The 23,490-nt window shown below is 48.3% G+C and overlaps 1 protein-coding gene across 2 annotated transcripts in view; it reads left to right on the forward strand.

Moving 5' to 3' along the window:
• The first annotated feature begins 414 nt into the window (after positions 1-414).
• STMN1 (stathmin 1) overlaps positions 415-23,490 on the forward strand; it is a 28,749-nt gene continuing 5,673 nt past the window's right edge. The window contains exon 1 of one of the 2 annotated variants that reach the window (XM_063631622.1): positions 415-525. The gene's annotated coding sequence lies outside the window, so the exon portion shown is untranslated. Of the gene's footprint in view, positions 526-22,976; positions 23,046-23,490 lie in introns of those variants that run through there. The other variant, XM_055262737.2, reaches the window with a different exon arrangement.

A 23,490-nucleotide genomic window follows, 5' to 3' on the forward strand; every position in this document is an offset into this window, starting at 1 on the left:
ATGTTCATGAACCCATGTACTGTGTACAAGGCAGTGTGCCATGTCCTGAGAATGGGCAGGCCACATAATCCCTGTCCTCCAGAATGTTATAACGGGGGTATCAGAGCACACACAGAAAAAGATAGCTGTTCAATTTGCAGTGGCCCTGGGGAAAGCCAATACAGTTAGGCAAATTATACCAGGTCCAAGGAAAAAATCTGTGAGACTCTGCCTGCCAGACCCTCGATGACCTTCTAAGAAAGGTGATTTTCATGATTTTTTTTTTTTTTTTCCTATGTTGCCTAGGCTGGAGTGTAGTGGCTATTCACAGGTGTGTTCGTGATGCATGACAGCCTTGAACTCCTGGGCTCACGCAATCCTCCCAACTCAGCTTCCCGAGTCACTGGGACTACGTGCATTTGCCTCTGCACTCAGCTAAGATTTTTTGTTTTAGTCTGGTTAGAACCAGACAAGCCACAGCAGGACTTCTGGACCCAGCCATAGGCCAGCGGAGAGCGGGGAGAAGCCTGAGGAAATGGAAAGCAGGTAAGACTGGGGACTTAGTTGCATGTGACTGATTTCCTAAGCCATCTGCTCTTACAAATCCCTACTTAGCAGCGCAGAGCAGTTACGGAGAGGGACAGGGGTCTTTGAAACACAAATCACCAGTGATGACAAGGCCACTGGGTATGAGGCTGTTTGTTCTCTTCCTGAGTGGATAAGGTTTCTAAGGGATAAATGGAGTGTTCTTTCTGGCTGGCCCAGGACCTGCTGCTCCCATGCAATGGCTAGGGGATGCTGTCAGAGGCTCTAGGGAGTGGGAATGGCCTGACTTCCAGAAAGACTAGTTGAAAACCCAGCTACAAGGTAAGCTCCAGAGCCTGGACCTTGGCAAATTAGTCTTTTGGCCTAGTTACCATGGAGACAGGCAGGCAGCAGCTGCTGGGGAAGAGGAAACAGCAGCTCCACCAACATCTAGGATTCTGAAACAGCCATGATGGGGGAGGGGGCTTGACACCACCCTTTCTCCCCCAGAAACTGAGGTCCCTGTTTGCCCCCCACCCCCCTGACCCCCTGACTCCCAGACTCACAGGATCTGGTGAGTTGCCAGGGTCACAAAACAAGACGGTGGCAGTAGTGGATCCTGAAACCCCAGTTTCCTGCTTCCAAGCCAGTGCCCCACCCCTACTACACCACAGTTGCCTCCTGCTTCAGAGCGAAAGATCTTCCAGCGCACTGTGCTCCTGGGCCCTGGGAGGGTTCCCAGGCTGCCTCCTTGGAGGGGATAAGTCATTAGAGGTGAATCCCAGTGTGTTGGCCACCAGAGGCCAGTTTGGCCCAGTGCTCTGTCTCTGTCTCTCTGGAAAACCTGGCAGCGTCTGCGTGGGTCTGTGACCAGCCATTGTCTAGGAAGGAACCTTGAAGCGGAGCCCAGAGGGAACTCAGCAAATGATGGGGTTTATTGTTCCCTCATTTGGATAACATTAATTTGCGGCTTCACCGGCCACGCTGCCTGGCTGGCTGCCCTCCAAGTCCTGACCTCCCTAGCCTGGTGGAAACAGCCCTTGGCTCTCCCTTTCTTAGGGGTTATCTCTGGAAATTGAAGGTTGGAGAGGAGGGGCTTAGGATCCAGGTCACCTGAGTCCACTTTCGCAGCCCGGAGGTTGTGTCTCAGCAGCTCAGTTTCATCCTCTTTGGTAAAAGGAGAAACGAGGCTGGTATTATCTAGGGCTTTGAGTTTCTGGGCTTTGGATGTGAGTAGGATCCTTACATAAGAGAACAGAGAGCTAGTGTAGAGAGACAGGAGAGGACTGGAGAAAAGCAGAGGCTGCTACCGACCAGCCTGGGCTTTTGATGTTGCTGTTTTAATTATGAAGGTAGTTCATGTGTGGGCGTTATGAAAGAAAAAAGTCAATGCCAAAGAATATAAAGGAAGTGGAGAAAATGACCCATCACCTCAAGCCCCAATCCCTCTCCCCTGGTGGAAACCACTGATAATTTTGTTGTGTATCTTTTCAGATCTTCCTCTATTCTTACACTTTCCCCCCTATATTACTATTACTTTAAAATTACACAAATGATATGAACACATTTCTGCAAAGATGCAAACACTACAGATAAATATAGAGCAAACAGTAAAAGTCTCCTTTTAGTCTATTCCCTTCATCAGACAGCTATTTTGTTTGTTTGTTTGTTTGTTTGTTTTTGAGACGGGGTCTCCCTGTGTCACCCAGGCTGGAGTGCAGTGGGGCGATCATGGCTCACTGCAGTCTTGACCTCCTGGGTTCAAGTGATTCTCCCACCTCAACCTTCCAAGTATCTGGGACTATAGGCATGAGCCACAACACCCAGCTAATTTTTTGTATTTTTTTTTTTTAGAGATGAGGTTTCACCATGTTACCCAGGCTGGTCTTGAACTCCTGGCTCAAGTGATCCACCCACCTCAGCCTCCCAAGGTGCTGGGATTACAGGCGTGAGCCACTGCACCCAGCCTGGACAACTATTATTAACAGTTTAATGTCCTTCATACGTTTATGTACAAACACAAACACACACTTTCAGGTTTTCTTTCTTTAGCATAAATGCAATCATAACATCCATATGGCTCTGCAAGTTGCTTTTCCTACCATAAAAGAGGCAGGGTTTGGCTCTGTCACTCAGGCTGGAGTGCAGTGGTGCAATCTCGGCTCACTGCAGCCTCAACCTCCTGGGCTCAAGGGATCTCCTGCCTCGGCCCCTTGAATAGCTGGGACTACAGGCACGCGCCACTACATCTGAGTAATTTTTGTATTTTTTGTAGAGATGGGGTTGTAATTTTTGTATTTTTTGTAGAATTGATGTTAACCCATCAATTCTACTTCTGGAAATAAACCCTGCATAAAGAGCTGTACACTAGTCTGGGCAACATGGTGAAACCCCATATTTAATTAATAAGGAAAATTATCGTTAATTTTCCTAAATACTGTGGGGATTTATTTTTAAGTTAAAAAAAAATCTTAGCCACAGAGGCCTATTACAAAAACAAATTGAAAACTACAGAAAGCTACAGAGGGGCCAGGCGCAGTGGCTCACACCTGTAATCCCAGCAGTTTGGGAGGCCGAGGCGGGCAGATCACAAGGTTAAGAGATCGAGACCATCCTGGCCAACATGGTGAAACCCCATCTCTGCTAAAAATACAAAAATTAGCTGAGCCTAGTGGCATGTAATCCCAGCTACTCGGGAGGCTGAGGCAGGAGAATTGCTTGAACCCGGGAGGTGGAGGTTGCAGTGAGCCGAGATCTTGCCACTGCACTCCAGCCAGGCGACAGAGCAAGACTCTGTCTCAAAAAAGAAGAAAAAAGAAAGAAAGAAAGCTACAGAGGGGGGAGAAATATCACTCACAGTGTCTCTGTCCAGCAACCACAATTGTTTACTTTTTGACATGTTTTCTTCCATTATTTTTTTATGCCTGCTACTGTTACAGTGGTCAGAGACTGGGTCTCCCTATATCACCCAGGCTGGTCTCAAACTCCTGGCCTCAAGTGATCCCCCTGCCTCAGCTTCCCAAGTACTGAGACTGTAGGCGTGAGCCACGATGCCCAGCTCGCAAACACAATTTTCTTTTTTTTTTTTTTTTTTTTTTTTTGAGATGGAGTCTTGCTCTGTCGCCCAGGCTGGAGTGCAGTGGCGCTATCTTGTCTCACTGCAAGCTCCGCCTCCCGGATTCACGCCATTCTCCTGCCTCAGCCTCTCCGAGTAGCTGGGACTACAGGCGCCCGCCACCACGCCCGGCTAATTTTTTGTATTTTTAGTAGAGACGGGGTTTCACCATGGTCTCGATCTCCTGACCTCGTGATCTGCCCGCCTCGGCCTCCCAAAGTGCTGGGATTACAAGCGTGAGCCACCGCGCCCGGCCCCATACACAATTTTCTATCTAGGACTTCATTGCTTAATGTTATAAGCATTTTCCCATGTCAATAAAATTTTTTACAAACATTCTTTTTATGATTTCATGGTAGGCAGTACATGTACATATCATTTTCTTATCTGTTCCTCTGTTGTTGGGCTTTTAAGTTGCCTACATCTTTTTCCTGTATGATAACACCTCGGTGAATATCTTCTTGCATAAATCTTTGTCTGAAATCCATTAATTTCCTTAAGCTAGATTCCAAAAAGGAGAAGTACTGGGTCTAGAGGCAGGGAATTAATTTTTTTAAGTTGAATTTTGAATTGTTGTTATGTAAACATGGCACACAATTCCAAAGGTACTAAAGGTTACACAATAAGAATAATAATTCTCCTGCTTGGTCATTTAGCAGTGGTTCCTTCTTTTTTTCCTTTTTTCTTTCTTTTTTTTTTTTCACTTAAAGGCTAATGTGATAGGTTTTTCTTCTTAAAGGCAATGTGGTTGCCTGTTTTCTTCATGTGTATATTTCTTATGGGGGAATCTATATATTTAAATATATATATTTTAAAATATAGATCCCTTTTTCATATAGAAACAGCACAATCAGATACTTTTGCATTTTCCTCTTTTTGCTTAATATTTCTTGATGATTGCTCTATACATAAAATAGAGAACTGCCTTATTTTCTTAAAATATTGCATAGAATTCCTTTAAATTGAAGTGCCAGATTAAATTAATCAATTCTATTGATGCATTTTTGGGTTGTTTTTCATCCTTCGCTCCTGAAACAGTGCAGTCGTGAATGTCCTTACGTGTGTATGCCATTTTGTGTACGTGCAAGCACACCCATCTCTACAATGGATTCCCTTAAAAGGAATTGCTGGATCCCAGGGATTTTACATGTGGAAAACTATTGCTCTCTCCACAGAGGGTGGCCATTTCCTGAGTAGAGGATACGCACAGTTTTTAAAGCTCTCGATAGAAATGGCACGACTGCTTTCCAGAAAAGTGTTCGTTACCTGTTTACACTCTCATTTGCGTGCTGCTCCCTCCTCCCACGGACCTGACTGGCTGACAAGTTAAAACACACACACACACACACACACACACACACACACACACACACACACACACAAAACGGTATGGAGATGTCTGCAGGGTTTATTCTCAATAGTCATTATTTCAAAAGGATCTGTGAAAGATTAGCAAAGGTTTGCAAATATTTAACTTTTAGACCCTTTCTAATACAAAAATATTTAAAACCCAGGATCTGAGAGAATTTCCTAGCCCTCGTTTTTTCCACGCGTGACCTTGGCAAATGACTTCTCCTTTCCAAGCCTGTCATGTCTTACAATTGTCGTGGGGAGGAAGTGAGATATGACACTCAGTGAAGTGCTTGGCACATAGCAAGGGCTCAAAATGTGGTCGCTGGGAAGAAATGGTGGTGAAGGAAAAAGCGCCAGCCCTCCGAGTCATCCCAGCGGTCAGAGGAAGGGAGCCTCCTAGGCTCCAAAAATTGGGCTGGGCGGTGCCGGCGGCTTTTGTTCCTTCCCTCGAATTCTCTCGCTGGTCTTTCCTTCCTTGAAGAGGAAAACGGAAACCCGCGACCAACTCCCGGGGAGAAACACCCAGACCAAGACTGGCCCTTAACCAGGGCTGGGGCCTAGGGGCTGGATCCTCTCCCGAGTCACTGAATCCACTTCGGGGAAGCCCTAGCAGACTTTGGTCCGCACCCGGAGTGGAGGACCAGGTGCCTGCCGCGGGCGTCCCCAGCCTGCTCCGAGACCCCGAGTGCCAAGTGCTTCTTCCATCCCTACTCGTTTCTTACTCAATCCTAGTTCTTCCTGAAGCTAACGGCAGGCACTGGCCGCCGGCGCCTCCCGGGGGGGCAACTCTCAGCGACCTGGGTGGGTGCGGCCGCGTGCGCCCGGGGCTCTGGGCTTCTCCGCCACTCGCGAACGCGACCTCGTGCGGTTTCCCGCAGCCCTGGCTCCCCGCCAGCCAGAGACCCCACCCGCTCCCAGGGCCCCGCGAGCGGCCGGGAGGGGACGTCGCGGCACGTGTCAGTACTGCGGTCGGGCTTGCACCTCCGCCCGGATGCAGATTGGCCCTCGCAGGCTCCGCACCGCCAGTGAGCCCCAGCCTTCCCTTCTCCTAGCACAGAGCTGCTGCCCTGAAAAATCAGCTGCTAGAGACGCCATTTCGGTCCCCACCCTTGTCTCAGCCAAGGAAGAGCCAATCACAACGCTTGTGTGTCGCTGTGCAAGCCGCAGGTGGGGTGGGAAAGCAGATCCGCGGAGCGCAGCGAAGCCATTTTCTGGGAGGATTCGCAGTTATTTCCACTGCTGGTGGATAACTTCCACTGATGGTGGGATAATCACCATGTTTAATTTCAGCCATTCCCTCTCCGCCAACTCCTCCTCACACCGTGACCTTTCCTTTCCCCAAGCGATGTGGGGTCTAGTTTTGACCCTGAACCTAACCCACTCTGTGACCCAGCCTCAGGCCTCAGTCTTTTCAGCTACAAAAATGCAAGGAAGGAATAAAATTAGACAATGGCAAATATTGGTGAGGTTATGGGAAAATGTATTCTCTGGATTTGTCTTTAAACTGGAAATATTCATGACCTGTGCCAGATAATCCTATGTCTTGGTCTCTACCCTAGAAAAATATTTGCACATGTACTCAGGAAGGCTGTCTCTTGCGGGACCATATCTAATAACAAACCACTGAAAAGAGCTCAAGGGCTGTCCATAGGGAATGAATGAATACAATGGGGTCTATCTACATAACGGGTCACTGCATCACAGAAGGAATAAGCCAGATTTATGCATGCAGAGAAATGGATAGGGCTCTAAAATATATTAAGTAAAAGTAGAAAGTTGCACAATAATGCATACAATATAATACAATTTTTGTAACATGTTAAGCAGAACTGTGGATTGTCTGTGATTACATTCAAACAGAACATAAAAGCATTTTTTAAAAAAACTGAAAAATTCTTTTCAATTCAGTTCTTTTCAGTTCAGTTCTTTTCAGTTCACTCCTAATTCATCCGAGTGGCTGTCTCTGGAGAGAGGTGCAGGGAGTTGGGATAGCAAGTGGAGGTGAGAGGCAACTTCAGCTTTCTTTGTAATATTCTAATTTTATTTTTAAAAATGACTGCCGGGTGCAGTGACTCACCCCTGTAATCCCAGCACTTTGGGAGGCCAAGGCAAGTAGATCACGAGGTCAGGCATTCAAGACCAACCTGGCCAACATAGTGAAACCCTGTCTCTACTAAAAATACAAAATAGCCGGGCGTGGTGGCGCCTGTAGTCCCAGTCACTCGGGAGGCTGAGGCAAGATAATCGCTTGAACCCAGGAAGCAGGGGTTGCAGTGAGCTGAGATTGCGCCACTGCAATCCAGCCTGGGCAATGCAGCGAGACTCTGTCTCAATAAATAAAATAAAATAAAATAAAATAAAATAAAATAAAATAAAAATGGCAGTACATTAATATATTACTTAAGGAATTTTAAGGCCGGGCGCGGTGGCTCACGCTTGTAATCCCAGCACTTTGGGAGGCCGAGGCGGGTGGATCACGAGGTCAGGAGATCGAGACCAGGTGAAACCCCGTCTCTACTAAAAATACAAAAAATTAGCCGGGCGTGGTGGTGGGCGCCTGTAGTCCCAGCTACTTGGAGAGGCTGAGGCAGGAGAATGGCGTGAACCCGGGAGGCGGAGCTTGCAGTGAGCCGAGATTGAGCCACTGCACTCCAGCCTGGGCGACAGAGCGAGACTCTGTCTCAAAAAAAAAAAAAAAAAAAAAAGGAATTTTAAGCTGCATGTTCGTGAAATACTGGAGACAAATATGTCAAAATGTAAACCATGGTTAATTCCAGGTGATAAGAAATATGAATAACTGTTATTTTCTTCTTTGTACTTTTTGGGCTTTTAGTTTTTCAACATGCAGGGAAGGGATTCAGGGGTGACTGTGTGACCCATCAGGTCCCTCAGCTCAAAGAACCTGCAATGTTGTGATTCTAGATGGTCATCCTTAAAGTCCTAGCTCCCCGCCCTACCCCAAAGGGCTTACACATTTTGCAGGGCAGGGGAGCCTCAACATTGGCGCTCCACTGGGGAAAGTTCTTGGCTTCCACCAGGAAAGAATTCAAGGGTGAACTAGTGGTAGAAGAAAACAGCTTTATTGAGGCAGCAGTGTCACAGCTCCGTGACTGTTCCCACTGAGGAGAGGGTAGGGTCTAGCAGCTCAGGGGCAGTTCTGCAGTTTCATTTATATCCACTTTTAATTACATGCAAATTAAGGGGCAGGTTATTCAGAAATTTCTTTTTATTTGAGACATAGTCTCACTCTGTCGCCCAGGCTGGAGTACAGTGGCACAATCTCGGCTCACTGCAACCTCCACCTCCAGGGTTTAAGTGATTCTCCTGCCTCAGCCTCCAGAGGTGCTGGGATTACAGGTGTGTGCCAAAATGCCTGGCTAATTTGTGTATTTTTAGTAGAGATGGGGTTTCATCATGCTGGCCAGGCTGGTCTCGAACTCCTGACCTCGTGATCCGCCTGCCTCAGCCTCCCAAAGTGCTGGGATTACAGGTGTGAGTCACCGCGCCCGGCTGGTTATCCAGAAATTTCTAGAAAAAGGTGGTAACTTCCAGGTTGTTGCTAGGGAATGGGTAAACTGTCATGGCACTGGTAGGCACGTCAGCCAGTCTTGAATCTTGTTCAGTGTCGAGTCTTGCCTCCTACCTCACAAGGAAGGGCCTTGGTGCTGCTGCCCCAGATCCCCTCCCTTGTCTCAAATCCAGGTTTAACATCCCTCTACTTGAAACCTGCTGGAGGACAGGGCAAACTATTTGCAGTTCACCTACTGCTCTAGGCTGGCTTCTTCTAGGCATTTGCCTGTGCTATTTCCTCTTCCTGGCACCCTCTCCCTGTTCCTCTTTGTCTGCAAGCTTCCTTCAGGCCTCATCAGCTCAGCTGCCCCTTCCCCTAGGAGGCCTTCCCTGTTTCCCCTCCGCTGCCTGGCTTAGCCTCTGCTCCCCTGCGCCCCTTCAGTGCTCTGAGCCGATTGTCTACTTACTGTGAGCTCTTGAGGTCAGGGACATGCTTTCTTTCTTCCTGTACTCCCAGGACCTAGTATAAGACATGACATCTCATGGTTCATCAGTAACCTGCTGTTGAATGAATGGACAATCAGCATCAAAAGCAACACACATTCTTCTCTGGGCTGAGTTTTCTGGTACTCATCCTAAAAACTCTGCAGAAGGTAAGAGACAGAATCAGGATTTGAACTCAGAGACTCTGACTCCAGGGCCCACACTCTTAACCACTGTGCTCTGAGCCCCTAATGCAGTTGGGTGGTTCATATACCAAATATGTATTGAGAGCCTAGTATTTGTCAGGCACTGTTCTATGGTAACAAAGAAAACAGACTAGAAAAACTAACTGTTGGGTAATCTATGCTCACCATCTGGGTGGCAAGATTATTGGTATCCCAAACCTCAGCGTCACACAATATATCCATTTAAGAAATCGGCACATGTACCTCCTGAAATAAAAGTAGGATTTTTTTTAAAAAAAAAAAAAACAGAGTCTCTCTCTGTCTCCCAGGCTAGAGTGCAGTGGTGCAATCTCGGATCACTGCAGCCTCTGCCTCCCGGGTTCAAGCATTCTCCTGCTTCAGCCTCCTGAGTAGCTGGGACTACAGGTGTGAGCCACCACGGCCAGTATTTTGAGTAGAGATGGGGTTTTGCCATATTGGCCAGGCTGATCTCGAACTCCTGGGCTCAAGTGATCTGCTGGTCTTGGCCTCCCAAAGTGTTGGGATTACAGGTGTGAGCCACCACGCGCAGCTGGAAAAATTTTTTTTCTTTTTTTTTTTTTTGAGACGGAGTCTTGCTGTGTCGCCCAGGCTAGAGGGCAGTGGCGCGATCTCGGCTCACTGCAAGCTCCGCCTCCCGGGTTCACGCCATTCTCCTGCCTCAGCCTCCAGAGTAGCTGGGACTACAGGCACCTGCCACCATGCCCCGCTAATTTTTTCGTATTTTTAGTAGAGACAGGGTTTCACCGTGTTAGCCAGGATGGTCTTGATCTCCTGACCTCATGATCCGCCTGCCTCGGCCTCCCAAAGTGCTGGGATTACTAGCATGAGCCACCGCGCCCAGCCTAATTAATTTTTTTTTTAAGGTATCAGCAGAACATGCTCCTCCTCCTGCTCGGGTGGGGCCTGCAGTCTCCAGTGTGCTGCCTGCTCTGTCCCCTCTGGTACCGCCTCTTCTCCTGACCCCTCCGCAGGGATTTGGGTTATGAGTGCCTATGTGGGAGGGGCAGACTAAGGACCAGTTGGGAGGCTGCCTAGTAATCCAGTAGAGTGATGGGGCCTGCATCTACCCTGGGGCAGTACTGCTTTATCATTCATGCAAGGGCTTAGCTGAAAGAGGTCTTGGTATCTAAGAGCAATAAGCCCCCAAGGTCTACACATCAATGGGATTCTAGGCCGGTGCGGTGGTTCACGCCTGTAATTCCAGCAGTTTGGGAGGCTGAGGCAGGCGAATCACTAAGGTCAGGAGTTTGAGACCACCCTAGCCAACGTGGTGAAACTCTGTCTCTACTAAAAATAGAAAAATTAGCTGGGTGTGGTGTCGTGCGCCTTTAATCCCAGCCACTCTGGTAGCTGAGGCAGGGAGATCCCTTAAACCCAGGAGGCTGAGGTTGCAGTGAACCAAGATCGCACCACTGTATTCCAGCCTGGGTGAGACAGTGAGACTCCATCTCAAAAAAAAAATCAATGGAGTTCCAATGAATGACACATCTGCTTTTCTTCCCCTCCTGTATTTTCTCTTGCACGGCATCCCACCCTTTGCCACCTGACACCCCAGCCACCCCCAGCTTCCCAGCTTGACTTCTACAATGTGTAGACTTTCATCCGTCTCAGAATGGGTGTGATATCAGCAGCCTTAGTTTCCACTTCCTGTGACAGCTGTAACCTCTGTTCTCACTGAATTGCTAAGATTGCTGATAGATGCCAACTGCTTGGAAGCTTTTTAAGTGACTAGGATCAAGCTCCGTGCCAAGCCATGGAAAAATGGGCTATGGAACGGCCCAGAAATTTAGTGAATTAAACTAGTAATTCCCCCTTGTTTCTAGGCCCACAAGAGCCCATTCAAGAAACAGAGTAGATCTAAAATGAAAATCATTTAAGCCTCACGTAGGAGGAAGCATCAATCTTCCCACTGGAAGCACCAGAAGCCCAGCAGAGGACAAGAGCCGAGCCCCGGTCTCCTCATTAAAATAAATGTCACTGGCTAAGGAGGCAAGATGCTACGTGCAAGGTGGTATCCTGGATTAGATCCTGTAACACAAAAAGGGACCCCAGTGGAAAAATGGGGAATCCAATTAAATTCAGCCATTCAGTTAATAGTATTGTACCAACGTTAATCTGTTAGTTTGGATAAAGGTACCATGATTATGTAAGATGTTAACACCAAATGAAGCTGGCTGAAGGCCATATGGGAACTCTGTGTACCATCTTTACAACTCTCTGGAAATCGAAAATGGTTGATTTCAATTGAAGTTTAAAAACAAATAAAATAATTTTTTTTTTTAAAAAAAGAAAGAGACCAGGCGTGGTGGCTCACACCTGTAATCCCAGCACTTTGGGAGGCCGAGGCAGGCAGATCACGAGGTCAGGAATTTAAGACCAGCCTGACAAACATGGTGAAACTCCGTCTCTACTAAAAATAAAAAAAATTAGCCAGGTGTGGTGGCACACACCTGTAATCCCAGCTACTCAGGAGGCTGAGGCAGGAAAATCACTTGAACCCAGGAGGCAGAGGTTGCAGTGAGCTGAGATCGTGCCACTGCACTCCAGCCTGGGTAACAAAGCGAGACTCCGTCTCGAAAAAAAGAAAGAAAGAAAGAGAAAGAAAGAAAGAAAGAAAGAAAGAAAGAAAGAAAGAAAGAAAGAAAGAAAGAAAGAAGAAAAGAAAGAAAGAAAGAAAGAAAGAAAGAAAGAAAGAAAGAAAGAAAGAAAGAAAGAAAGAAGAAAGAAAGGAAGAAAGAGATGTCACTGGAATAGTCTTTTTGAATTTGCAAGGGACTAGACTGCAGAATATACACTCAGATACGCCATCTGACCTTAAGCCCTAAGTGTTGTTTGGTGGCCAAAAAGACACTGGCCGAATGATTCAACACTTACAGAGTGTCTGTGGCACTGCAGGGATGGCAAGACAGAATCACATAGGATCCTGCCCTGAAGGAGTTTACTCACTAGTGAGAGGGACAGACATGTATGTGGATAGCTGCAATAGCAGCATAGTGGTGAGGGACAGAGAGGTTAGTCAAGACCTTGAAGGTGGAGAGAATTTCAATATAGACAGAAGCCAAGGGACTCAAGGCCTTATGAGGTCTGGTGTTGTAGGCTGAATGTTGTGTCTCTCCCACATTCATATGTTGAGGCCTATGGCCCGCTGTAATGGTATTTGGAGGTAGAGCCTTTGGGAGGTAATTAGGTCATGAGGCTAGAGCCCTCATGAATGGGTTAGTGCTCGTATAAAAAGAGGAGACATGGAATCTCTCTGTGCTCTCAGCCATCTCAACAAGAAGATGACTTTCTGCAAACCAGGAAAAGAGCCCTCACCAGCCATCAGATCTGCTGGCGCCTTGAACTTGGACTTCCCAGCCTTCAGGACTGTGAGATATAAATGTTTGTTGGTTAAGCCACCCAGTCGATGTTGTTCTGTTACAACAGCCTGAACTAAGGCAGTTGGTGTCAGCAAAACAATGGGACATATAGGCATGTAACCTTTCAGGGAGCTGCCAATAGTCCAATAAAGCTGAAACTTGGTGGGGGAGTGGGAGGAATGAGAGTGAGTATAGAGGTTTCAGAGACACAGGACATAAAATGGGTAAGGAGGACAAAAGTCTCTTCTATTTCTTAAATATAATTGTTGGGGCCAGGCGCAGTGGCTCACGCCTGTAATCCCAGCGCTTTGGGAGGCCGAGGCAGGTGGATCACCTGAGGTCAGGAGTTCGAGACTAGCCTGGCCAACATGGTGAGACCCCGTTTCTACTAAAAATACAAAAAATTAGCCGGGCATAGTGGCGTGCACCTGTGATCCCAGCTACTTCGGAGGCTGAAGCAGGAGAATGGCTTGAACCTGGGAGGCAGAAGTTGCAGTGAGCCGAGATCATGCCATTGCACTCTAGCTTGGGCAACAAGAGCAAAACTCTGCCTCAAAAAGAAAAAAATATATATATAATTGATGTCATTAATAAAAGTAATACATGTTCATTTTAAGAAGTTTGGAAAATCCAGAATAGTATAAAGAAGGAAAGCAAACTCAATTGTTATTTTCTTTCCAGAACTAATATTTTGGTGCATTTTCTTCACTATATTTTGTTCCTAGTCGAACTCATATTGTGCAATTGGGTAGGCTTTGTTTGTTCTATTTAGCACAATATAATGAGCCGTTCCCCATCTCATTAAAAAAGGACCTTAAAGCAGGAAGAGGCCGGGCGCGGTGGCTCAAGCCTGTAATCCCAGCACTTTGGGAGGCCGAGGCCGGCGGATCACAAGGTCAGGAGATCGAGACCATCCTGGCTAACACGGTGAAACCCCGTCTCTAATAAAAATACAAAAAATTAGCCGGGCGTGGCGGCAGGCGCCTGCAGTCCCAGCTACTAGGGAGGCTGAGGCAGGAGAATGGCGGGAATCCGGGAGGCGGAGCTTGCAGTGAGCAGAGATCACGCCACTGCACTCCAGCCTGGGCGACAGAGCAAGACTCAGTCTCAAAAAAAAAAAAGCAGGAAGAGAGGTCATTTAGTCCACCTCTCTTCTAATGCAAGAATCCCGATTCAATATTTCTGATGTTTGACTTTGTCTGCACACATCTCATAGCAAGAATCTCATGCATGAATAGGTCCCGGTCCATTCTATTGTTGGCTAAGTCCGGTGACAGAGCTCTTCTGTTCATCTTAGTTGTGCTTCTCTATAATGATCCATCCGAGAAGACAGATTTTCTTTTTTTTTTTTTTTAGACAGAGTCTTGCTCTGTCACCCAGGCTGGAGTGCAGTGGCATGATCTCGGCTCACTGCAAGCTCCGCCTCCCGGGTTCACACCATTCTCCTGCCTCAGCCTCTCGAGTAGCTGGGACTACGGGCGCCCGCCCCCACACCCGGCTAATTTTTTGTATTTTTAGTAGAGACGGGGTTTCGCCGTGTTAGCCAGGATGGTCTCGATCTCCTGACCTCGTGATCCGCCTGCCTCAGCCTCCCAAAGTGCTGAGATTACAGGCGTGAACCACCGCCACCGGCCCAAGAAGACAGATTTTCAAATGCATCAAGAATCAAAGAATCTCAGGGAAAAGGAGGGGAAGGTCCTTGAGGAAGACTGACCTGGAGGTCCTCATGGAGATGAAGACCTTCAGTGACTTCACGGCGGGTTTTAGCTGCTGTGCCGAGAATCCTTGGACTCTAAGCCAAGAAAGGGAGTATTTTTTTTTTTAGGTTGCAGAAATTTTTGCTTTTCTCATATCATGTGTCCCAAAGTTGAATTTGTCAAATGTTTTCAAGCAGAAAGTGGCATGATCAGAGCTGTGCTTGATAGCTAATACCTTAGCTGTCACTTACTGAGGGTTTATTGTGTATAGACACAACGCTAGGGACTTTACATATATTATTTTATTTAGTCCTGGCAGCTCTGTGAGGTAGGGGCGTTCTTCCCATTTCACAGATGATGGAACACAGGCCCCAAAAGGGGAAGTCACGTGCCCACACTCATACAAATAGTAACTGAGCAGTACCTGCTGCATCATATAAAGGACAGGATTCAAATTCCCCCTGACATGACACGAACTAGCCATGTGACGTTGGGCAAATGTCTAGAGTTCTCTGGTCTGGTCTTTTCTCCCCTATTTGTGAAATAATAGGGGTAGCCTGATAAAACAGTTTAGAGTGATAGCTGAAAGCATAGAGTCAGGGCCAGACTACAAAAGCTCTGCCACTTCTGTGTGGCCTAGTTGAACAAGTGATCTAAGCTTGCTGCAAACCTGCTGCTAATGTTTGCCAGACCCAGGGCAGGAGTATAGAAGGGAAGCCCACATACCATATGGCTAAGTATTTAAGAGTTATAAGTCAAGCTAACAAACTGTTTTTTAAAAATCTATGTACTATCCTCCTACCTTGACAAATATACCTCCATAACAACCTAGAAAGCCAGGTTTTGAGTTGAGAATTCTTGGATTCCCTGGAGTTCCATGTGGGAATGTAGCAGAGCCAGCTCCCTTCTCTTCTCATTCCTGTGTGCATTCCACAGCCCACATGCTCAGGCTCTGTTCACACCCCTTGCAAATAGCCAGCTCTAAGTATAGGGGTGCACTCACTGGCAGGAAGTTTGCCCTTGGGAGGATGGAACCAGGGAAAGGGCTTGCACAGATGCTGAAAATGGACTTGGGCCATTTTGGCAGGGAATTCTGGAGTCCTGGGTATTGAGAGGGTGGTCTAGAAGGGGTGCACGGGCTTCAGGTGGGCATATCTCTTTGGCCCCAGGGAATTGTGAGGAGGGACACAGCTGGAGGAGGATTAGGGTGCAGCCCTCTAAAGAGTAGGGCCTAGGACAAGGACCCCATTTGACATGTCTAAAAAAGGAGGCCGGGTACGGTGGCTCATGCCTGTAATCCCAGCACTTTGGGAGGCCGAGGCAGGTGGATCACCTGAGGTCGGGAGTTCAAGACCAGCCTGACCAACATAGAGAAACCAACATAGAGAAACGTCTCTATTAAAAATACAAAATTAGCCGGGCATGGTGGTGCATGCCTGTAGTCCCAGCTACTCGGGAGGCTGAGGCAGGAGAATCGCTTGAACCCAGGAAGTGGAGGTTGCAGTGAGCCGAGATCGCGCCATTGCACTCCAGCCTGGCCAACAAGAGCGAGACTCTGTCTAAAACAAAAACAAAAAAAAACTTTAAAAAGATACTATCTTTCCATGCCTCAGTTTCCTTTATTTTATTATTATTTTTCCCTCTAAAAAAGGCATTCTGAATCAGTTCCTTTATTTAGAATGACCAACTCATCTGGGCTTGCCTGGAACTTTCCCTGTTTTAGCGCTAAAAGTCTCAAGTCCTGGAAAAACCCTTCAGTCCCTGGCAAACCAGGACAGTTGGTCACCTTCATTGCCTCATCTTCGCAATGAAGCTAATAATACCTCATAAGACTGTCATGAGAATTAAGTGAGTTAGTACATGTGGAGTGTTTAGACCAGTGGCTGCTGTGTGGTAGGCATTCTATGTAAGCTACTAACATTTAAAAGATTCCACTATAGGCCAGGTGCGCCTGGACTGGCTCATGCCTGTAACCTCAACACCTTGGGAGGCCAAGGCAGGAGGATCACTTAAGACCAGGAGTTCAAGACCAGCCTGGGCAACGTGGTGAGACCCCATCTCTAAAAAATAATTTAAAATTAGCCAGGCATGGTGACCCATACCTGTTGTCCCAGCTACTCAGAAGGCGGAGGCAGGAGGCTCACTTGAGCCTGAGAGGTTGAAGCTGCAGTGAGCCATGTTCATACCACTGCACTCCAACCAGGGTGACAAAGTGAGAAGCTGTCTCAAAACAACAAGAACAACAAAAAAGATAAAATGCTGTCAATAATTATGACATGCTATTTATTGACTATGAGGACCAACTGATTTCAAAGATAAAAAATGTGGGGAAAAAATACATCTTAGAATTAATTAAATAAATAAGATCTGTGCCACGCTCATTGGGAGGGGAGTGAGACACAGCAATGAGAAAGACCCTGCCTTCAGAAAGCTTCCAGTCTCACAGTGCACTTCCAATCTCAGTGCAGTCCAGTCTCTTCCAATGGAAGTGCACTTCCAATCTCACTGCAGCCATGTGAGTCACAGGACTGAGACAGGTGCCACAGTGCAGGCACCAGAGCTGTTCTGAGATCAGCCTGTTGCTTGTCAAATATTTATAGGAGTTATTAATATAGACAGAATTGACAGCCATGTCTTTCTTGGGATTCTGGATCCTCCCCCTCCTTTTCTCTAATGCCTGAAATTTCTAGGGACAAAGCCTTTCAAATCATTTTTGAATGAGTTGAGATAATGAATTAAAGTGCCACATGGTGAGTGTTGAATTGGTACAACGTGGAAGGCAATTTGGCATTATCCAAATTACAAATGTGCTTGCCTTTTAGCCCTGAAATACCATTTCTAGGAATATGTCTTGCAGATATACTCACACCCATAGGAAATGCCATATGAACTAGGTCATTCATTACAGCATGGTGAGCTATTCTGAATAACTGGGAATAACCTAAAGAGCCACGAATATCGCACCAGTTAACCGCATCTTGGACTATTCATACCATGGACACCAGATCAAAGAAATGCTTGATGTATGAACAGGGAAAAGACCCCTGACATGGTTTTTGTTTGTTTGTTTAAGAGACAGGGTCTCTGGACAGGTGTGGTGGCTCACGTCTGTAATCCCAGCACTTTGGGAAGTCAAGGCGAGTGATTCACTTGAGGTCAGTAGTTCAAAGCCAGCCTGGCCAAAATGGTGAAAACCCATCTCTACTAAAAATACAAAAAATTAGCCGGGCGTGGTGGCATGTGCCTGTAATCCCAGTTACTCAGGAGGCTGAGGCAGGAGAATCCCTTGAACCCAGGAGGCGGAGGTTGCAATGAGTTGAGATCGTGCTGCTGCACTCCAGCCTGGGTGACAGAGCGAGATCCTGTCTCCTTCAGCTTGGGTGACAGAGTAAGACTCTGACTCAAAAAACAAAGAGACAGGGTCTCGTTCTGTCACCCAGGCTGGGGAACAGTGGCGTGATCATGGCTCGCTGCAGGTGGTCCTCCCACCTTAGCTAGGACTACAGGCCCGTGCCACCATGCCCAGCTCATTGTATTTATTTATTTGTATTTTTTCATTTATTTGTAGAGACAGGTTCTTGCTGTGTAGCCCAGGCTGGTCTCAAACTCCCGGCCTCAGGTGATTCTTCTGCCCTGGCCTCCCGAAGTGCTGGGATTACAGGTGTGAGCTACCACACCCAGACCTCGACATGTATTGTTAAGTGAAAACTGCTAAGCAAAGAACAGTTATAGGAGGCTATCATGTGTGTAAAAAGAGAGGGGATATGAATGCATACCTACAAGTTTGCTTGTGTACACATGAAGAAACTCCTGGATACACAGGAAACTGATTAACAGAGATTATGGTGGGGAAGTGGTTGGTAGAGAACTTGGGAGATAAGGAGGGCTTCTTATACTTTATTTTTAAACCATGTGAATGTGTTACCTATTTAAAGTGTTAAATGAATTGAATTTAACCCCATGGGAAGAGTTAACCCAGTAACTACAATTTCCATCAAAGCGTGAAAGTCTAATAGTCATTCACTCATTCAATAACCTATAGCAGACCAGGCACAGTGGCTCACGCCTGTAATCCCTCCACTTTGGAAGGCCGAGGCAGGTGGATCACCTGAGGTCAGGAGTTCGAGACCAGCCTGATCATCATGATGAAACCCCATCTCTACTAAAAATACAAAAAACTAGCTGGGCGTGGTGGCGCGTGCCTGTAATCCCAGCTACTCAGGAGGCCGAGGCGGGAGAATCGCTTGAACCTGGGAGGCGGGGGTTGCAGTGAGCTGAGATTGCACCACTGCACTGTAGCCTGGGCAACAAGAGCAAAACTCCATCTCAAAAAATAAAAATAAAATAATCTATAGCAATCAGGAAACATCTCTAGCAATGATACCTAACAAGTGCACTGCACTTTAAATGTGCCAGGCATTGTGCTAAGTGTTTTCATTTACATTATTTCATTTAATCCTCACCACTCCCATAGAGTGCAGGTGTCTAATATCACAGAAGAGACAGAAGATCACAGAAGGATGAGAGAGGTTATTCTTTTTTTTTTTTTTTTTTGAGACGGAGTCTTGCTGTGTCACCCAGGCTGGAGGGCAGTGGCGTGAACTCGGCTCACTGCAACCTCCGACTCCCAGGTTCACACCATTCTCCTGCCTCAGCCTCCTGCGTAGCTGGGACTACAGGTGCCCACCACCATGCCTGGCTAATTTTTTGTATTTTTAGTAAAGACGGGGTTTCATCGTGTTAGCCAGGATGGTCTCGATCTCCTGACCTTGTGATCCGCCCACCTCAGCCTCCCAAAGTGCTGGGATTAGAGCTGTGAGCCACCATGCCCAGCCGAGAGGTTGTTCTTTCCCAAAGTTCTCTGCAAACATTCAGGTGCCACCATCCTGGGCCAGGCCTGAGGATGGGCACTGCGCTAGGGATACCAAGACAAAGACGGCACCCTGCCCTCTAGGACCTAATGGTCTAGTGAGGGAGATGTGTAAAAAAGCAGACTCAGACAGGTTTTGAATAGAGAAGGGAGTGTTAGGGCATAGTGCTTGAGGATTAGGGGACAAAGGGAACAGAGAGACTGGGGACAATAAGCAAACCTCTCCCACGACACCCTTTGGCCAAGGACAGGCCTCGCAAGCAGCCGTGGAACTTGGAGGCGCCATGTGGGAGACAAACCCTGCAGCCTCAAGCCCAACAATGAACAAAGGCTGCCGGGCTCTCTGGCAGGAGAGGAGATCTGACAACGGCCTGGCCCGCCGTTTGATCAGTGTAGACATTCCTTCTGGACTTTGAAGCCTGAAGTGCTCTCCTTTAGCTGTCTACACAGATCAAATAAGCTGGATGACTGCCATATCTCCACTTCGTTGTGTGGCTCCATAGTCACAGCCAGCTCCATAACAATCCAACCAAACCATCTGAGCAGAGGCAAAAATAATTCTCATGGGCAAAGATAGACAGTTCCAAGATGTGAACATTAACTCCTTGCTGCCACCTCAGAAGAGAGTGGATCTTGAAGTTTTAGGAAGCTTTTGAGAAGGGCAATTCTGCCCCTCTCCAAGGTGAAGTGGCAAAGCTGTTGTCTCTCCTTACAGTCGAAAGCCCTTCCTATTCCAAGGCTTATATAGGACACCCACAAAAGCTGATAATAATGAGCTGTGATCTGGCTCTCGGGAAGGCAGCCGCACCCTAAGGAACAGGGATCACACCGGGCGTGGTGGCTCATGCCTGTAATCCCAGCATTTTGGGAGGCTGAGACAAGGGGATTGCTTGAACCCAGGAGTTTGAGGCCAACCTGGGCAACATAGTGAGACCCTGTCTCAATTTTTTTTAAGTCAAATAATAATAATAATTTTCATGCGCGTCTGTGAAGAGACCACCAAACAGGCTTTGTGTGAGCAACATGGCTGTTTATTTCACCTGGGTGCAGGTGGGCTGAGTCCGAAAAGAGAGTCAGCAAAGGTGGTGGATTATCATTAGTTCTTATAGGTTTTGGGATAGGCGGTGAAGTCAAGAACAATGTCTTGCGGGCAGGGGTGGATCTCACAAAGTACATTCTCAAGGGTGAGGAGAATTACAAAGAAACTTCTTTTTTTTTTTTTTTTTTTTTTTTGAGACAGAGTCTCGCTCTGTCGCCCAGGCTGGAGTGCAGTGGCGCGATCTCGGCTCACTGCAAGCTCCGCCTCCCGGGTTCACGCCATTCTCCTGCCTCAGCCTCTCCGAGTAGCTGGGACTACAGGCGCCCGCCACCACGCCCGGCTAATTTTTTTTTGTATTTTTAGTAGAGACGGGGTTTCACCGTGGTCTCGATCTCCTGACCTCGTGATCCGCCCGCCTCGGCCTCCCAAAGTGCTGGGATTACAAGCGTGAGCCACCGCGCCCGGCCAAAGAAACTTCTTAAGGGTGGGGGTGATTACAAAGTACATTGATCAGTTAGGGTGGGGCAGAAACAAATCACAATGGTGCAATGTCATCAGTTAAGGCTATTTTTACTTCTTTTGTGGATCTTCAGTTACTTCAGGCCATCTGGATGTATATGTGCAAGTCACAGGGGATGCAATGGCTTGGCTTGGGCTCAGAGGCCTGACGATAATAATAAAAGGACAGGAATCATCCCACCTCAAAAGCACCTTTTTATTCAAAGGCTCATTCTAGGGGAAACTTTAACCCAGCCCTCTCAGTCCTCAAGCAGCTGTGAGGAGCTCGGAACATTGTCACAGACTGGCAAGAACCAGGCATCTCCCAACAAACCCAGAAGCCAAGTGGCATTGCTAAAAAAGATTAAAAATCGACATGAGTTCTAACATCTACGTTCCTTGCTGTGGTTTCCATGGAAATAGACATCTGCTCTAGGGAGAAAGAAAAGGTGGGGGGAAGCAGTGTAAGTGCTTTCAAATTATCAGTGTTTTGAAAGATTTCTTTTTTCTGTCACAACATTAATAGTCAGGAATGTGAGATTTTTGTGTGGCAATTTATTGTACTTAAAAAATGCATTAAATGAGTGGGACCTTCCTCTGTGAACCTCCAGATCAAATACAAAGACTTCAAGATAAAAAGCCTGTTCAGTGGGTAAGGACCTCTTGGGCTTAGGTTCCTTGCTCATTTGTGTTGCCTGCCTATCTGTCGCTTTCCTGAGGGGTCTCATCCCCATCCCTCTCCAACTTTTCCAAGATTTCTGAGATTCTGTTCGGAAAAGTGACAGATGGAAGCACCTAGCCATTTTGAAGCTAAGTTTGGTCTGAGAAGAAGCCTTTCAAGGCTCAGAATCTGAATTATTCCTGGTCCTGCTCACAGGCTAAGTGAAAACCACTTCGATTGGCTTGTCGGGGAGGCCGACCCCACACAAGGACGATTGTTGGAAAAAATGCCGCAACAAGCATATTTCAGGCGACAGCGCGTTGCTAATTGTTTGCTTTGTGTAGTGTGTGCTGCTGCTTGTATGATCCAGGTTTTATTGTCTCGGTCACCTCTTAGTTGTATTTTATCTCTGGCACATCCCTAGTGACTAACTAGGCATGAGAGTCTTTCTAAATTAGGACCGTTGTTTCAGGAAGGTTGGTCACATTTGTTTCTTGATTTGGGGAGATGCAGCCCATTAATAAAATAAAGATATCTCTTCTGCTTAGTCAAGATCTCAAAGCAGGTGCCTTGGTGTATTGACCACCAACGGAGGACACGGTCTTGGTCAGAGAATGGGAGGAGGCGGGGACCATGTACATTTCATTTATTTTTTTTCCCCTTTTTGTGAGAGAAAGGGCCAGTTATTCTAAGGCACGGTCAGACCAATTTCCTTTGTGCCTTTGCTGAGGTTCTGAGCTATCCAGGTCAGGGGGAACAGTAACCTTGTGGCTCCTTTTTTGATTTTTAAAAAGAACCCAGTGCTGCTCTGGGGAGCACGTGCTCTGAGAACAAAAGCAACACTTAACTGCAATCTGTGTAGTCTAGAACGGCTATTGCTCTTCCTCCCCTATCATCCACAGAAGGCTTGGCAGAACAGATGGAGTCTGCATTTAAGCTGAGTGGCTTTGTTAGACCAAAGGCGATCAAATTCCAGAGCCTCACGCTTTCCCGCACAGGTCCCTGGTCACCGGCTCGGGAACCTGAGGATGCTGGCAAGAACGCACACAGTGAGGGAAGGGCCACGCCCGCGACCTGTGGGCCGAGTGGATTAGAAATTACGATGATGTCACAATATGGGTGACACGCTGGTGTCGGTGTAGGGCGACGGGGGCAGGGGGCCCTGCAGGGGCGTGGAGTGGCCTTGTGCTGTCACAGGGACTCGGGCGTCTTAGGCACCCATGTGGGTGGGGTACTAGAAGGCGCACTGCTCTGTCCGAGTGCTGCCCTTGGGGCGAGGCGGGCACGTGGCTCTACAAGGTGGAGTCCAGGCGGCCAAGGTTTGGAAAGGTAGGGAAGGACCCCCCCCACCCTCCGCCTGCTCCGCCCTGCCCTTGTTCTAGAGAATGGGGAGCTGGTTCGGACCTAGTCCGGGGTCCACTGCCACGCCCTCTTCCACGGCGAGACCACCTCCCTAGTCCCAGGCCCACACCTGGGGATGCTCCCCAGGCGCCCCGCAACCCCCCGCATTGTCCTTCTGCCCTGCCAGCCAGGACTACACTTCCCGAGGTGCTTCGGGGTCCCGGGGGGCGGGGCTCCACGCGGGTTGTTGGGGGCGGGGGCGGCACGTGCCGCTGCTCTCGGCCAATGCGGAGCCCCGCGGGGAGGTCACGTGCCGCTGTTTGGCGCTTTTGTGCGCGCCCGGGTCTGTTGGTGCTCAGAGTGTGGTCAGGCGGCTCGGACTGAGCAGGTGGGTGCGGGGCTCGGAGGAGGCGGCGGCTGGCTGAGGCCAGCAAGAGGGACGCGGTTGGCGGGAGGGGCTGGGCCGTGGCTGCGACCCCCTGCTGCAGGGCGGCGGGCGGGGCTGCGGCCCTCGGAGGAGTTGGTGGGCGGGGGTCGCTCCGCTTTGTGTGTGGCTCGGGCGGAGCCTCGCCTTTGTCCCCGCTCTCTGGGGGCGCGGCTGCTCGTGGGCAGGGGGCTGGGCGATCCTCGGGCGTCCGCTCCGGGGTGCCGTCGAGGAGACAATAGGGGGCGTGGGCCCACGTTTACCTCCCTTCCTCCCCTGCGGGCCCTGCCGGGGTCCCCATTGTCTGAAGGGACGGGGCGGTGCCCCAGGGACCAGCGGCTTTAGGACCAAACTGCGGGCAGCCAGGGCCGCGACCCTCCCTGCGACCGTCCCCTGGCGACTGCAGCTG

Source organism: Symphalangus syndactylus, chromosome 22 (genome assembly GCF_028878055.3).
Source record: "Symphalangus syndactylus isolate Jambi chromosome 22, NHGRI_mSymSyn1-v2.1_pri, whole genome shotgun sequence".
NCBI classification, from domain to species: domain Eukaryota; kingdom Metazoa; phylum Chordata; class Mammalia; order Primates; family Hylobatidae; genus Symphalangus; species Symphalangus syndactylus.